The sequence below is a fragment of the Medicago sativa genome, chromosome 5, assembly GCF_051527215.1.
Source record: "Medicago sativa cultivar Bolivia chromosome 5, Bolivia_mono, whole genome shotgun sequence".
NCBI classification, from domain to species: Eukaryota; Viridiplantae; Streptophyta; class Magnoliopsida; order Fabales; family Fabaceae; genus Medicago; species Medicago sativa.
In genome coordinates, this window is record NC_140753.1 from 11,283,567 (window position 1) to 11,301,158 (window position 17,592).

General features: G+C 36.2%; 1 long non-coding RNA gene across 1 annotated transcript; it reads right to left on the reverse strand.

Annotated features, from left to right (window-relative positions):
• Positions 1-15,552: 15,552 nt before the first annotated feature.
• LOC146919989 (uncharacterized) lies at positions 15,553-17,248 on the reverse strand. The gene is made up of 2 exons (XR_015010709.1): positions 16,626-17,248; positions 15,553-15,761 (listed from the first exon to the last, which is right to left on the reverse strand). It is a non-coding gene; the product is annotated as an uncharacterized LOC146919989 (long non-coding RNA).
• Positions 17,249-17,592: the final 344 nt, after the last annotated feature.

Here is a 17,592-nt window from a genome sequence, read left to right on the forward strand (position 1 = left end):
TTTCAATTCCAGCTGCCAAATCCAACTTCAATTGTCAAATTCGATGCAATCTCAACTTTCCAATCTCAATTTCAAAACATGTCAACTGTCAATTCGAAGCAATTTCCAATCTCAATTTCAATTCAATGTCAAATTCGAAGCAATCTCAATTTCAATTCAATGTCAAATTCGAAGCAATTTCCAATCTCCAATTCCAATTCCAATTTCAATGTCAATCTCCAATTTCAATTCCAATTTCAATGTCAATCTCCAATTTCAATTCCAATTTCAATGTCAATGACAAATGTCAATCTCCAATGTCAATGTTAATGTCAATGTCAATGTCAACATCAATTCCAATTCCAATGACGATATCCAATGTCAATGTCAATTTTCAATCCAATTTCAATCCAATTTCAATGTCAATTGCAACTCTCCAATCCAATGTCAATGTCTATGTCTCAATCCAGTTCCAATTTCCAATGTCTCTTTCAATTGCAACTCTCAATCCAATGTCTATGTCTATGTCTATGTCTCTGTTCAATCTCAACTTTCAATCTCAACTTTCAATGTCAACTTTCAATGTCAACTTTCAATTCAATCCAAACCAATGTCAATTTACTCTTGGGCCAACAAAAATGGTCATGTCTACTTTCAAATCAAGTCAATGACAATTTACCCTCAATTGGTATCTTGTTAAACCAGACTTTCAATTTGTATCTTGTTACTGGTCAAGTGCCAGGTTCGATCCCCAAAAAGAACCACTTGTACCTGCTTATATACCTACGCTTCCGGACAAACGACAAGTTCGATCTAAAAAGAACAGTTTGTACCTAGCTCATGCTTTGTTATCGGTCAGACGGCAAGTTCAATCTGAAGAACAGTTTGTACCCAGCTTATGCTTTGTTATCGGTCAAACGACAAGTTCGTTCTAAGAGAACAGTCTGCACTTTCCCACATGATGTGGTGATAATCCAACAAGCAAGTTCGATCCAAAGAAACAGCTTGTATCAATCCTTTTGTCTATGTCTCCGGCCAAACAGCCAGTTCAATCCAAAAGAACAGTTTGTGTCTGTCTATCTGTCTGTATCTTCAACCAAGTGTCAAGTTCGATCCAAAGAACAACTCGTATCTGCCTATATGTCTATGTTTCCAGTCAAGTGCCAAGTTCAATCCCAAGAACAGCTTGCACCCATCTCTTGTTTTGTATTCCTTGGTCAAGTAGCTAGTTCGACCCAAAGAACAACTTGTACCCTTTTTCCTACCCCCTGGTTTGTCTACCCTATCAATGTCCACCGGAGTCCCCAGTAACATGACAGGTTCCATAGACTCCAGTTGTTTGTCTTGCATTCATAATCAAAGTATTGCATGGCATTCACATCTTTGAAACTCTGAAAATGTATTTTTATGTCCAAAAGCAGTGCAAATGTTAATATTTAAGTATCTTCGTCCCGTCAAATCAAAGACTTCGTCTCTTGACTCTCCGGACAAAGAAACTTAAATAGGGGCAGCTGTCATACCCTAATTTTGGACCTAAAAATACTAATCAATTCTTCTTTTCTTGCATTATAAGTCATTTGATTTGTCTCTGATCAATTACATTTTTCTCTGCATTTTATTTCAATGTTATTTGCAAAAATTCATGAAAAAGGGTATTTTAGTCATTTCTTGCATTCAACTCATTTTAATCCTTGAAAATTGTTTGAGTCTTTCAAATTGGTTTGTATAAGTCCTTGTTTCAATCTCATGTCAAAATCCATTTCAGAAAATATCAGTTGAGTCGTTTTTTAGTCAGTTTAGCCCCCAGGGGCATTTTAGTCTTTTCCTATGTCAAAATCTCTTTCAATCTTTAAAAATTTGGCTGAGTCCTTTCAAATAGTTTGAATAAGTCTTCATTTCAATTCTATGTCAAAATCCATTTTTTAAACTACATTTGAAGTCATTTTGAGTCAGTTTTGCCCCTAGGGGCATTTTAGTCTTTTCATGTGTCAAAGCTCTGTTTAAAATCTTAAAAATTGTCTCTGAGTCTTTCAAGTTGGTTTAAATAAATTTTTGTTTCAATTCCTCGTTAAAAATCCATTTTAAAATTGCATTTGAGTCGTTTTTAGTCGTTTTAGTCCCTAGGGGCGTTTTGGTCATTTCACATAAAAAAACTCTTGTCTGCTTCGTTGTTTTTAATCGTCTCGCTTTACGTTAATTTTCAATTTACTTTTTCAACTCAATTTTAGTTTAATTTTCATTTTAGTCCTCGTACTTTTGTTATTTGCATTTTAATCCCTTTTTAAGTCAAAGTCAAGGTTTGTTACAAGTCAAGTGCCACATGTCCCACTCCCATTGGTCCAAGCATTTCCACATCACCTATAAATAGGTCAAAGTTGGTCAAGGTTCAATTCAACTAATCATTTTTTACACTAATCATTTTTTTTCACTAATTATTTTCACAAAAAAATCACAAAATTAATTTCTTTTTTCCTCTTTCTTTCTCCACCCTAACAAACTTTTTCCACCTCCATCACCACCCTAACAAACTTCCCAACAGCCTTAAACCACCTTCAATCTTCACCTTCAACCACCACAACAACCTTCAACCACCATCAAACTTCATCTTCAACCTCTAACAAAACCTCCATAACCACCTCTAAATCTCCATAACCACCATAATCTTCATCACAAACAAACTTCAACCACTACAATCTTCATCCCTAACAACCTCAAACCTCCACAAATTCATCATCAATTCGCAAATTAATCCAAAAACAAACAAGCAACACTCACAGATTCGAGTCCGAAACGAACTCATCATCATCATTCATACCCGGTCGAATCGAATTCAGCACCAAATCACTCGGTTTTTTTGAAACTGAATTCACACTTTCCACTTTCAACAACATCGAAACCGCTCTTCAATTCTCGTTCCATCTTCATCGTGTATCCCACTGAATCCAAACATAGCAACCGTCAGCAAAAAGCCACCGAGAATGACGACGTTACTTCCATCGCCGGCGAGTCCTCACCAAGAAAAGATGCCGTGTCAAAATAAGAGATCAAGATTTGCTTAGTGAGGCGCATGACTCAGAATTGAAGCTCGATGATGATGATCCTCCATTGAAGTCTGTTCGTAACCTTGAGTTCTCGCAAGATGCACTTCAAACAAGAAATTGAAAGGTTCATGGAGATTGGAATGCAATTTCTTCACGTGGTGAGAACTGAAGCTGCTACCGTGACTATCTATCAATTCCATATGACTTGGTTTTCCTTCTAAGGTATGGGCTTGGGCCTTGTGTGTTACCAATTTCATTTTTGGTGAATTTCCTTGCTATTCGTACACTGCAAATTGATTTTCACACCTCTGCCTATGTTCCAAGACTCTTGAAAATTCCATAAAATTTCTAGTATTTTTCTTGTGTCTTTTGATGAATTTTAGTGCACTTTTCATGATAAATCTTGGTCACAACATGTGGAAAATCTTTTGGTTCTTTGTTAATTCCATATGATTAATTTTGGTTCAAATCTTTATAAAAGTCTCTAGAAGGTTCCTTTGAAATTGTTGTGATCAAGTTTCGGCATTTGATACTTGCTTGTGGAACGTAATTGAAACTTGCTTCCAAAATATATGTGCGTGCTCGTGTCTTGTTAATTTGTGCACGTTTTATTATGTTTTTTGTGAAAATGGTGATGTGATTTTATTCTTGAATTTTAGTGCATAAATGTGACTTTGAACATGCATTTTTTCGAGTGAATTGGCCTCTTGATTTTGTACATACTTGCTGTTTGGTTTGGTTTCTTATCATGGATTTTGCACCATGTGAATAATGTGTATTTTTGTGTCAAATAAAGTGCAAATAGGCTTGGAAATACTATGATTGTATTACATGCTAATGCCCCTTAATTTCTCACATCATGATGGATTTAAAACCTTTGGAATTTTACCATTAATGTGAGGATTATAGGCTTTGGTATTGCCTTAGAATTTTAGTAGCTTCCAAATACAATTTCATCATGTCTCTTGGTTAAGTTTTTTTGGCTATTTCCTTGTTAAATTCTAGTTGCTTTGCTATGCTCTTTTGCTTGCTTCAATTTCATTTTACATTTTGTTCTACTAACCCTTTTGTTTCATGTTTCATAAGCATACTTCATTCATCCATTATAGTTTTATTTCTTACAATTTAATTTCATGCAAAAAGTAGAATGTAAAACTTAGGAACTTTGTACTTTACTTTCATACAATTTTTAATTTCTTGCAAGACCATAGAATGTATCTAGGCCAATGATGTAAAGGACAATGGACTCTAATGATGTACACCGACACAAGCACCGACACATGCACACACACCACTTTAGATATATAGTTAGAATATGCATGTTTAGATGTATGTTTAGATGTATGTTTAGGCTTTAGACTTAGAAAAAACCAATTTTCCAAAAAAATATGAACAAACTTCACTCAAACCATTTTCCAAATAAACCTTGGGATCCAACATCCCATTGTATTTTCTTTTCCATTTTCTTAATCAAATTTCAATGAAAATAATCATGTTTAGACCACATTTTGCAAATGACTAATTCAACCCCACTTTTTACAATCTCATGCCCTTGAGGCCTCTTTCTATTCTTCAAAATCCCATTTTCAAACTTAAAATCAACCAACAAAAACAAAAACATTTTTGGAAGAGAACTACGGTGGATTTGATCCCTTAAACGGGTACGTAGGCAAGGAACAAAATTCCTTCAATTCAACTAAAATAAAAATCCAAAAACATTCTTCTCCCTCCAATTCTTCACTTAGAAAATTCTTAGGTCTAATATCATCTTTCAAAATAGCATTTAAAAATAAAGCGCGCGCGTAGAAATTAAAGACGGTTCCTATAGGTTACTATAGTCGTTATGGGTGCCTAACACCTTCCCGTAGCGAAAACAACTCCCGGACCTCGATTCTCAAGGGTTTTGCTTACTTTTTCCCTTCCCAAGAAAAAATAAGATATCACCGGTTTAAAAGGTTCAAACGTAATCAATGTTTGACACCCGAAAAACCAAGATAAAACACATATCAGCTTCTAATTTTGATATCTTCAGCTTCTGCTCTAGTAGCTCTGTTTCAAGCCTGTCATTTTCTTCTTTGAGCACCTTGTTCTCCTGAGCTAGAGCCAGGTTAGGTGCATCAATCTTTTCCAGAATCTCAGAAGGAATGATCAGATTCAGCTCCTTAGGCAGGAATTCATCAGGTTCTCTGCCTCTGATAATGAGTGGATTCTTCACCCAAGTACCAAGAACTTCTACATCTCCAGCATTCTCTTCAATGCCATTCAACCAATCTTCCAGCTTCTGCTTGGCTTGCTCTTGAGCCTCAATACAGGAATCATGCAGAGCTGAAATCAGGTTGATGACCCTTTCCTTGATCCTTCTCCATTGCTTCTGATAGCTTATTGTATGACCCAAGTCATTTCTACTTGCTATCAGTCTGAGAACTTCAGAAGCAATATCTTCCCACACATCCTTTAGTAATTGAGAATCCATGTAAATGGTGGGAGGTGAAGGTTGTTTAGAGGGTTTTGGAGGGGCTAGGGGAACAATTGGTAGGTTTGATGATGATTGGTCATTTGTAGTTGATGATTGGCTGGTTGATGGTTGGTCAGGAGTGGGGTCAACTACCATATCAGAGGCATGATCATATTGATCATCCTCAGAGTCTGTGTCCATATCACATACACCAGTATGGTGGATGATCTTGATGACTTGAACTGGTGAAGAAGATATGGAAGCAGAGGTTAGCTCAGGAACAGAATGTTCAGGAACGGTCTTTTGAGGAGTTGGTTCAGGAACAATTGGGGGTGATGAAATTGTAGGGGGTGAAGAGGCTTTTTCTAGTGAAGGTGTTTGTTGTGGGGGGTCTTCTGAAACAACTTTATCAGAAGCAGCTGCTTCTGGAGTTGTCTCAGAGGCTTTCTCTGAGGTTGTGGTAAAGCCAGATTGGGGTAGTTCACCTAGATAATGACTTTCTAGGTGATCTAAAAGAGATGTGTCTTCAGAAGGAATAGAGGATGTGCTATAAGATGTGTGAGAAACTTGAGATACCTTAGATAACATTGCTGAGTTATCTACTGCTTCTGAAGTTCCAAGATTCTGAACTTGCTCCACATTTTCAGCAACAGCTTCATCCACTATTAGAGTCCTTTCTCCTTCCTGTTCTTTTTCAAGTTCTTTCATGGCTTTCCGTTCTTGCCTATTTGCCAAATAGTCATCAGAAAGTTCCTTAGCCATTCTCTTCATGGCTGGAGTCATTTCAACCATGGAACTTTTCTTGTCAACAGGAGCCTTCTTCCTTTTCAGCTTTGGCTCAGCCTCTTCTTCTTCTATTTCATCGAGAGCTTCCTCTAGCTGCTCTTTGGTGATTACCAAATCTGCCTTACCTTTTCTTCTTTTCTGAGGAATAGAAGCAGCACCAACCTTCTGCATCTTTCCTTTATCCTTGGCAGAAACAGATTCAGCTTCAGACTTAGCAACTTTTTGCTTTTTGGTTTTAGCAACAGCAGCTTCTGACTCAGTACTAGTTCTGGCCCTCTTTCCTTTAGTAGGAGCAGCATCAGATTCCGAACTAGTTCTGGCTCTCTTCCCTTTAGGTGCATCAGAAACAGCTTCTGACACAGCAACTGCCTTTGCCTTCTTGCCTTTCCCTTTAGCAACAGTAGCTTCCTCCTGAGAGCTCGCATTTTCCTCCAAGACGTACTCAGCTACTAATTTAGCTAAGTGTTCAGGATTACTTTCCTTAAAGATGGAAGGAAAGTCCCTGATAATCTCAGTTTCTTCTGTGGCCATCTCCAAACACTTTTCATCTTTAGGAGCTGTCTTGAAAACATGCATAGAATGCAATGTCTTGCTACTGATAGTCTTCTCAGCAGTAGAAACTTCGAAGCATTTATCAGAAGCATCTCTTGTCTTTTTCAAGAAATCCAGCACTCTTCCTTGATAAAAGATTTCTGATAACAATCTTCCACAGGGCACTTGTTTCCTTCCTTTGACAGTGCCTTCATTAATAGCCCAGCAGAGATAATCCATGACATATCTGGGGAAATTAATCTTCTCAAGCATGGCCATGAAGTAAATTTCCAGTTTCTGTTGATGATTTGGTTGGTCAGACCCTCCTGCTCTTAGAAAGAAGCAATCAGTACAGAATTTCACCAACATCCTGTGATGAATCTCCATTTCAGAAGGCTTAGCATCTTTGTTACCACCCAGAAGAGTGTTGTAGTAGCTTTGCAGCAGGACATCATCCTTCTTAACTATTTCTTGAAACCTTCCTTCTGCATTCATTCTACAAGCTTTACCTATTATTTCCTCTGTGATGGTTACGGGAATACCCATCACTTCAGACCTTATCTCAAGGCTACTGAAGGAAGTGGGATTCAACTCTATCTCCATCTTTCCTTTCTTCGACCCAGCTTGTTTACCTGCTACCTTCACAGGCTTTTCATTGTACACTTCAGCTTTTAACCAAAAGTCATTGACCAAGTTCACATAAGTTGGCCCATTTAGCATCTTGAAATACTCAGACAGCTTCTGAGTTTCTATCAATCCTTCCATGTTCACTTTGTACTTCTTAAGTGAAGTGAAGTCCACCGGTGATTCTATTTGAACTATTAAAGATTTCCATGGAATATCCATAGTCTTCTCTTTGTAGACTGACCCAGATCCTGATGCGCCTTGCTTGCTTGATGAAGATTCTGAAACTTTCGAGCTTGATGATGCCATTTGATGATGATTGAAGAAGATTTAGAGAATTTAGGGTTCTAAGGTTTTTGCACTTACTTCGCAAGAGGTTTGAGAGCAAAATGTGTTTGTTGTGAGTGAGTAGTGTGTGAATTGACAAAGTGTTAAAAGTAAAACGATTGCAATTCAAAAGAGACAAACAAACATAACATTAATGACAAAATTGGGGGCGCGTGAAAAGTACTTTCAAAGCTATTAAATCATCATTGCTTTTTTAGTTATACACCAACACATACAGGCCACGTAAGAAGTTCACAGAGTAACTACCAAGTTAGTGGGTCAGAAGTTACTTTTAAAAAGTAACTCCCAACGTTTCCACTAATTCAACTATTCAGAAGCAATAAATCCAGCTTCTGGACTTCAGATGCTGACGTCATTATCAGAAGCGAGTTTTCCTCAGAACCTCAATAAAGAGCTTCTGATGAACTACTGCTTCTGAATTAACTTCAGAACCTAAAATCCTATTCAGGAGCAAGCAAACATCTAATCAGACACGTAGTGCATGTTCAAATTTTTCTTAATAAAATCAAATCGTTCAACAGTTAAAGGCTTAGTAAATATATCAGCCCATTGATTTTCAGTATCAATGAATTGTATATCTAAAATTCCTTTTTGAACATAATCTCTGATAAAATGGTGTTTGATTTCAATGTGCTTAGCTCTTGAATGCAAAATTGGATTTTTAGACAAACAAATAGCAGCAGTATTATCACAATAGATGGGAATACTGTTAGCAGTTATATGATAATCTTCCAACTGATGTTTCATCCAAAGTAGTTGTGTACAACAACTTGCAGCTGAAATGTATTCTGATTCTGCTGTAGACATAACAATAGTTGTTTGTCTTTTGCTAGCCCAGGATATAAGATTATCACCCAGAAATTGACAATTGCCGCTGGTTGACTTTCTTTCAATCCTATCACCAGCATAATCAGCATCACAGAATCCAATTAGCTTATAATCTAAGGATTTCCTATAAAGGAGTCCAAGATTAGTTGTTCCTTTCAAATACCTGAAGATTCTCTTGACAGCAGTCATATGAGATTCTCTAGGATCTGATTGGAATCTTGCACACAAGCATACACTGAATAAAATATATGGTCTAGATTCAGTAAGGTATAACAAAGAACCAATCATACCTCTATACAGCTTCTGATCTACTTTAGCTCCTTCATCTTCTTTGCTCAAGGTGCACGTAGGGTGCATTGGAGTGTTCATCACTTTACAATCTTCAAGTTTGAACTTCTTCAGAAGCTCCTTTGTGTACTTTGATTGATGAACATAGACTCCATCTTTGCATTGATTAATTTGAATGCCAAGGAAGAACTTCAGCTCTCCCATCATGCTCATTTCAAATTCATCTTGCATTAACTCAGAAAATTCCTTGCAAAGAGATGCATTAGTAGAACCAAATATTATATCATCAACATATATTTGCACAACAAGAATATCTTTCCCAAGGGTCCTTCTGAAGAGTGTAGTATCAACCTGTCCTCTTTTAAAATCATTCTTGATTAAGAAATTACTTAGTCTATCATACCAAGCTCTGGGAGCTTGTTTCAAGCCATATAGTGATTTCTTCAGTTTAAAAACATGGTCAGGATATTTAATATCCTCAAATCCAAGAGGTTGCTTGACATACACTTCTTCTTCTATGACACCATTTAGAAATGCACTCTTGACATCCATTTGATATAATATTATGCCATGATTAACTGCATAGGAAAGAAGTAACCTGATTGCTTCCAATCTAGCAACTGGAGCAAACGTTTCAGTGTAATCAATGCCTTCTTGTTGACTATACCCTTGTGCAACAAGCCTGGCTTTGTTTCTTGTTACTTCACCTTGCTCATTCAGCTTGTTTCTGAATACCCATTTTGTTCCAATAATGTTCTTGTGCTGAGGTTTGGGTACCAGATCCCACACATCATTTCTTTGAAATTGATTCAACTCTTCTTGCATAGCTAGGATCCATCCATCATCTGAAAGTGCTTCATCAACTGTTGTAGGTTCAATCATTGAGATTAGTCCAATCATTGACTCTACTTGTCTGAAATGTGATCTTGTTCTTCTTGGACTATCTTTGTTTCCAATGATTAGCTCCTCAGGATGTGAAGACTTGTGTTTGAATGTGTTTCTGGGAGGATCTGCTTGATGTGAGCCATCTTGTGCTTCATCAGAAGCAGTTTCATCTTGTGCTTCTGATGTGGGTTCAACTTCTGGACTATCTTCAGATTCAGCTATCTGATCAGGTTCTGGAGTAACTTCAGGAACCTGTATCTCTGCAAAACTTTCATCTTGCTTTGAAGTTTTATCTTCAAGCTCCTTGTCATCAAATTTAACGTGCATAGATTCTTCAACACAGAGTGTTTCTGAATTATACACTCTGTATGCCTTTGACCTTTCAGAGTAACCTAAGAAGATTCCTCTTTGGGCCTTGACATCAAATTTCTTTAGGTAGAGCTTGTTGTTCAGAATGTAACATGTACATCCAAATTGATGAAAGTAAGAGATATTGGGTTTTCTTCCTTTAAAGAGTTCATATGCTGTTTTCTCCAAAATAGGTCTGATATAGATCCTGTTTTGAACATAGCATGCCGTATTCACTGCTTCTGCCCAAAAATGTTTTGGTAAATTGTTTTCATGGATCATGGTTCTGGTCATTTCTTGTAAAGTTCTATTCTTTCTCTCTACAACCCCATTTTGTTGTGGTGTTCTAGGAGAAGAGAATTCATGGAAAATTCCATGTTTTTCACAAAAAGCTTCAAATGGCTCATTTTCAAATTCTCCACCATGATCACTTCTGACTTTCAAAATTTTTGATTCTTTTTCAGATTGAATTTGAGTGCAGAAGCTACTGAATACATCACACGCAACATCTTTACTCTTTATGAATTTTACCCAAGTCCATCTGCTGTAATCATCAACAATGACTAATCTATATTTACTTCCATATAAGGATGCAGTACTCACTGGTCCAAATAAATCAATATGGAGTAATTCTAAAGGTCTTGAGGTTGAAACAATGTCTTTGGTTTTAAAAGATGATTTCACAATTTTCCCTCTCTGACATGCACCACAGAGTGCATCTGAATGATAGTCAATATCTGGTAGCCCTTTCACAAGTTGTAACTTACTAAGCTTAGAGATTAACCTCCAGTTAGCATGTCCCAACCTTCTGTGCCACATCCATTTCTTATCATTCACTGATAGTAGGCAAATCACCTTCTGATCAGCCAGTTCAGAAAAATTGATTTTATAGACATTGTCAACTCTCTTTCCTCTGAACACAATGGATTTGTCTTCCTTGTTGATTACTGTACAGTTGGGTTTTTCAAAAAGCACATCATAACCATTATCACAAAATTGACTAATGCTCAAAAGGTTATGTTCAAGACCATCTACCAACCATACATTATTAATTGAGGTAGAGGAATTACCAATAGTTCCTGTACCTATGATCTTGCCTGACTGGTTGCCTCCAAATTTCACATTACCTCCCTCTTTCATTGTTAGGCTGAGGAACATGGACTTGTCTCCTGTCATGTGTCTTGAGCAACCGCTGTCTAAGTACCATGATCTTTGCTTTGGCACTGCTCTTAGACATACCTGCATCATTGACATTTTTAGATTTAGGTACCCATTGTTCTATGGGTCCCGGAAGGTTAGTACTTAAGGCTTTACTCTTCACTTCTTGTACCTTGTGCTGTAAGTTGGGTTGCTTCTGATTAACCATCACCTTAGGTTTTGGTACTTCAGAAGCAGTAACTGTCTTCTTCTGAAACTTAGACTTCAGAACCCCAGATTTTGGTTTCACCAGACTCTGAGGAATAGGTTCTGATCTTTTCAGGATCCTAACCTTTGAAGTCTTGGAATCAGATTTGATCATAGCCTTTGACTTAGAGTTCTTTGGCTTTGAAGTGATCTTAGCCTTAGAACTAGAAGCTTCAGGTTCTGATTGAACAACGGTTTCCAACTCAGCCCCTTCTGGTACAAAGAAGGTTTTCAGACCTTCCTTGATGCATTCACAACAAGATTTTAGATTGGTTTTCTCAAGTTTCGCTTCTGGAAAACCAATTCCTCTGCCATTGTTCTTGTAAATGCTATAAATCATAGAAGCTACTCTGCTTCTGTCAATGCCAGATATAATAAAATCTTCAAGAGCAATTTCATGGTTACTTAAAGGTTTTTCATTACACTTTTCTTGTAGCTTCTGACATAAGAACCTGAGCTGATCTTCATATGTTTTACACATGAAGTCAAAGCCCCTAAGTCCTTGTTCAGAAGCTTTCAGATCCAATAGAGTTGATTTTTGCTGTTGTACCAACTCAGCATATTTTTCTTTTAAATCCTTCAACTCATTGGTTCTTACTTCAAAATGTGTAAGAAGTTCTTTAAGTGACTCAACAAGTTCATCTCTGGGAATTTTGGAATATACCTCATTTTCATCTTCTGAGTTTGAATCTGATCCAGCTTCTGAAGTTGCTGTTGCTACTAACCCAACAGCTACCTTTGCATCTTCATCAGCTTTCTCTTTATCAGATCCAGATTCACTACCCAAATCATCCCAGGTTGCCATTAAACTCTGCTTAATCTGCTTCTTGAATTTGCTTGGTTTGAATGTAGACCTCTTTGACTTGTCCTTTGACTTTTCTCTTTGAAGATCAGGGCATTCAGCAATGAAGTGTCCCGGCTTCTTACAGTTGAAACATCCCTTCTGATCTTCTTTCTTTGAGCTTCTGGAGTTACCCCTTCTGGAGAGAAACTTTCTGTTCTTCTTGGCCAGATATTGAAGTATGTTTGAGAGCATGGCCATTTCAGCAGCATCTGGTTCAGAATCTGAACTTGACTGTTCTTCCTCTTCAGATTCAACCACTTTGAGAGCTTTTGATGACTTGCCTTTGGATGGAAGAGCTATTGATTTACTCTTCTTAGTAGACTCGTGTTCATTAAGACTTAACTCATGAACTTTGAGAGAACTAACAAGATCTTCGACACTTAAAGTGTTTAAATCTTTAGCTTCCTCAATGGCAGTCACTTTTGGTCTCCATCTGGCAGGTAAGCTTCTGAGTATCTTGCTACCATGATCAGAAGCAACATAGCTCTTCTTTAGAATCTGTAGCCCAGAAACTAAGGTTTGAAACCTTGAGTACATCTCCTCAATAGTTTCATCATCCTTCATCTTGAATAACTCATACTGATGTACAAGCAGGAGAGCCTTTGCTTCTTTGACCTTCTTGCTCCCTTCATAATTTGAACAGAGAGAAGCAAACATAGCTTTAGCAGTGGATTTGTCACTCATCTTCATGTATTCTGCTTTGGGTATGGCAGTGACAAGGGCTCCTCTGATAATATGATGCTTCTTGTAGAGTTTCCTCAGTTCTGGAGTATGTTTCTTTCTATCCACAGCAGCTCCTTCTTCATCAAGGACTAAATCACCAACACCATCTTCCAGAATATCCCATAATTCTTCATCTAGGCTCATGATGTAACTGTAAAAGTTGGTCTTCCACCAAGAGAACTCTTCAGCATCTCCATTGAACTTTGGAACTTTTCCAACACTGGATTTCTTACTATCACTATAATCATGTGAGACATGTTTATAGCTAGTATCACCAGAACCAGTAGGAGGAGGAGTAGACATGTTTTTCTCAGATCTTTGACTGTTGCACGGTTAAGTGTTACACAACAAACCAGGCTCTGATACCAATTGAAGGTGAGAAAAACACAAGAAGGGGGGTTGAATTGTGTTTTGAAAAATTCTTCGTTTCTCCTAAAAACTGAACACACTGATCAGAAGCTAAGTGAGACAGCTTCTGAAGTGATGATCAGAATCTAAATGCAGCGGAATAAAACAGAGAGAGAGAAGAAGAACGACACAAAACAATTATACTGGTTCCTTCCACAATCCGGAAGTAGTCCAGTCCCCCTTGCACTTCCAAGGAGATTTCACTAAGAGTAATATCTGATTACAATTGCTCAAGCACACAAGCAAGAGACTTCCTTTGCTCAAGCACACAAGCTAGAGACTTCCTTTGCTCAAGAACACAATCAAGAGACTTCCTGCTCAAGCACAACTGCAAGAGACTTCCTAACTAAACAAAATTACACAGAAAATTGTTTAAGGTTGAACACTTGATATACAATCAGAGGCGCTCACAATACAAATCAGATACAGACTCAATGGACTTAAGAATTTCTAAGATATGACTTTGAGACACAGAAATTCTAAGTGAATGCAGAACAATTTCAGCAGAGGTTTGGCACTTGTAAAAATGTTATGAGTCTTTCGTTCAGCGTTCTTGCATTACCAAAATCTAAGTCTTCACTCCTTTATATAGAGGTGTGAAAGAGACGTTGTGAAATTGCCAGCACACCAAAGAGTCGTTGATGAAGCTTGATCTTTCACCAATGATCTTTTGCCTGATTTGGTTGTTGTCCTATGAAGAACCAATTTGAAATCCATTCCTTATCCAAAGGAACATATATGCAGGCGAGACCGTATTCTGGAGCTGTTTTCTTGTCTTGTAGCGTGGACACAAAACAGAGTAGTGGAGAACGTGGTTGTACAATTCGTACAAAGTACAATGTCAACGCTTTCGTCCAAATTGCAAGCACATGCCTTCAAACACCTTTGAAATGACCGTTGCAATGTTCCACTGATTTTCTGCTGTGTTTTCGAAACCAATAGACAGCTTTTGCAATGTAGATTCTTCAATCTTTGAATGTTTTGCAAATCCAGCTGATCTTCAGCTTCTGGTGAAATGGCTTCTGATGAGGCAGCTTCTGATGATGCAACTTCTGATGAAGTAGCTTCTGCAGCTTCTGATGGTGCAGCTTCTTCAGCTTCTGATGATGTGGCTTCTGGACCTCTTGTCTTCAGAAGCACTATTCTTCAGGAGCAGCTTTTCTTCAGGAGCAGCTTGACTTCAGGAGCGCTTTGCCTTCAGAATCATCTAAGCTTCATTTTCTTTTGCTCTTTATTTGCTCATTCAGAACCAATTAATGATGTAACTTTTTTTAACTGTGGTCCTGTACACTTGAACAAATATTAGCTAGTCCAATTTACAATTTTTAATACCTTGTTATCATCAAAACTTTCTAAGGTTTATTGTTAAACACATTTTGTTCCAACAATATCTTATGCACTTGCTGCCACCAATATTCCCCAAAATGAATTTGGTGATCTCATCTCTCAATGTAAGAGTATTTTGCCAAATAAACCCGACTTCAAAGTCATATATTCGGAGGTAAGCAAATATGATAACTCATAATATTGGTAGAGCTTCCTTATATCATCCTAACCCCCATATCTTCAACATTGTATCTACTATTTTATACTCTTTAATTATGAATGAAAAGACTTAATTTACCTTTAGAAAAAAAAAGAACATTTGAATTATTCAACATTTGTTTTTTCCTCTCTCTCTATTTGCCAAAGCATGAAAATTGTATTTTTAAAATATAACAATAATTTATTATGTTTATTATATATCCTTCTCGATCAAATCAAACCGCACATCAAATCAAACCGCACATTGTCTTCGTGAGCTTAACTCAATTAGTATGGACAATGCATAAAATATGCAAGGTCCGAATTCAAACCCCAGCCATAAAAATAAAAAAATCAAACCGCACACACGTAGTATTTGCATCAATCATGTGGAGACAAACTCAACACACACGATAAGTTCTTCATTTCACTCGAACCACGGATACATGCAACAGCACTGTATGGTTTACACGCACAGTTTTATAATGATATAATACGACAAACATTAGAAAATAACTTTTTTTTGAAGAAAAACATTAGAAAATAACTTAACAATTTTATTTCACTTAGGTGATATATATACATTTGACAACACAACCTTTAAATAACTTGGTTTACATGGAAAGTGATTTTCTTTACGAATCACTGTTGGAGATACATTTTTTTTTGCTAATTAATTAGGACAACACGGTCACAGAAGATGCATGTCGAATCTGCAAATCTTTGATTCTAAAGAATCATGAACCTGACAAACATTACAAACATATTAGTGGAAGACTTTGTAAGAAGTGGACTGAGTTAAAAATAAAAGTATCATTGGAGGGATTAATAACCAAGGACACACGTAGAAAAAAAATATCATGTCAATAAACAACTTGCAGCGAGCTTATGGCATAAGCATTTTACATTTATCATTATAACCATTTATGTACAAGTTATTTCTACAACAAAACATAAAATAGTTAATTATATTTCGTAAAAGTTATAAGCTATTTTCATTCGCTATGTTAGAAAGCTTATAAAAATAAGTTAAAAGCAACGTAAGAACTTGTCATAAGCTTATTTTATAAGTTCTTTTGAACAAGTAATCTCACAAGTGTTTATGTCAATAGATAGATTCAAATAAGTCATTTCAAACATACATTGATCTATCATACTTTTTACATAAGGATTTAACTCAGGTATTATATTTTACCAAAGTTTTTATGCACTTAAATCAAGCATAATAGTTTGATCATTATAAACGTTTGACTTTTATTATAACCAATTTTAATGAATTATGCACATTATTAGTTGTAATGTGTGGACAATATAAATCTCTTTTTTTTTTAAACCAAATATCATTTGTACGCAGCTGCAAAGACTAATATATCGAGTCGAGTATAACTGTAATGAATGAAAAAAACTATATCTCAAAAGATTTAACATTGTTGCATTTTCATGAGTAGATTCAAACATAAAATCTCTGATTAAATTGAAAAAGACCTATTATCATTTCAAATTTTGCTCCATGAAAATTAAACTCTATGTGAAGAGTGTAAATATTTTAACTTTTTTTGATGAATAATAATAGAAACAAATATAAGACTCAAATTTTGCAATGTCATACCTTTAATAAGGATAAGCGACCTCACCACGCTCAATGCGCTTGATATCCTCTTTGAGTATCTCATAGTGCCTTTTAACATCCTCAACAGATTTTCCGACCACTTTAGCCACATTGTGCCACCTGTCAGGTGTTTCTCTATCATATATAGCAAGTGCCTCTTCAAATAGTTTGTTTTGCCTTGCTGTCCATGATGCCATTATTGAACAAGAGGAGAAAATAAAATGATATTGGTTGCTTAAAGAAGAAATATTACTCTCTCTCTCTCTATGCTTGGTCATAAATGGTATGGGAAATAGATCAATATATAGAAGGAAAAGTCCATAGTGTTAATTAGTGGGTGGCCGAATATATCTTCCCAAAAATGACAGACATTGTGAATCCATCTTCAATTTGGAGCAAAAGATAAATCAGGACAACAACACCAAGTTGAAGAAGAGAATCAAGATCAAAGGATCAAACACTTTTAATTGTTTTAATTAAGGAAAGATATTCCTTCATTGTATTATGTTTTTCATTATGTCATGGCAACTTGAAATTTCCATTTCTGTTAGTTGGTACCTTACGTATATATTGAACATTGTAATGTGTTACCATTTGTTTTTATAAGGGTTAAATATGTTTTTGGTGCCTATAAATATATCAACCTTTCTTTTTAATCCCTCTAAAAATTTCCTTCAACTTATAGTCCCTCAAAAATTTTCCATCTTCACTTTTAGTCCCTCCTTTAAAGTAAACTCATATGTAGAATTCATATTTTTGAATAAAATTTTGCAGAAAAATTCATAATATTATAAGAATCTCTCCCAAAAATATTCAGAATTTTTTAACAAAACATGAATTTAATATGAATTTTTATATTTTTTATGGTTAAAAATTCATATTAAATTTATGTTTGGGAAATATTTTTACAATATTCTACACATTTCTACACAATTTCATTAAAAAATACTAAAATTAATTTAAAAGT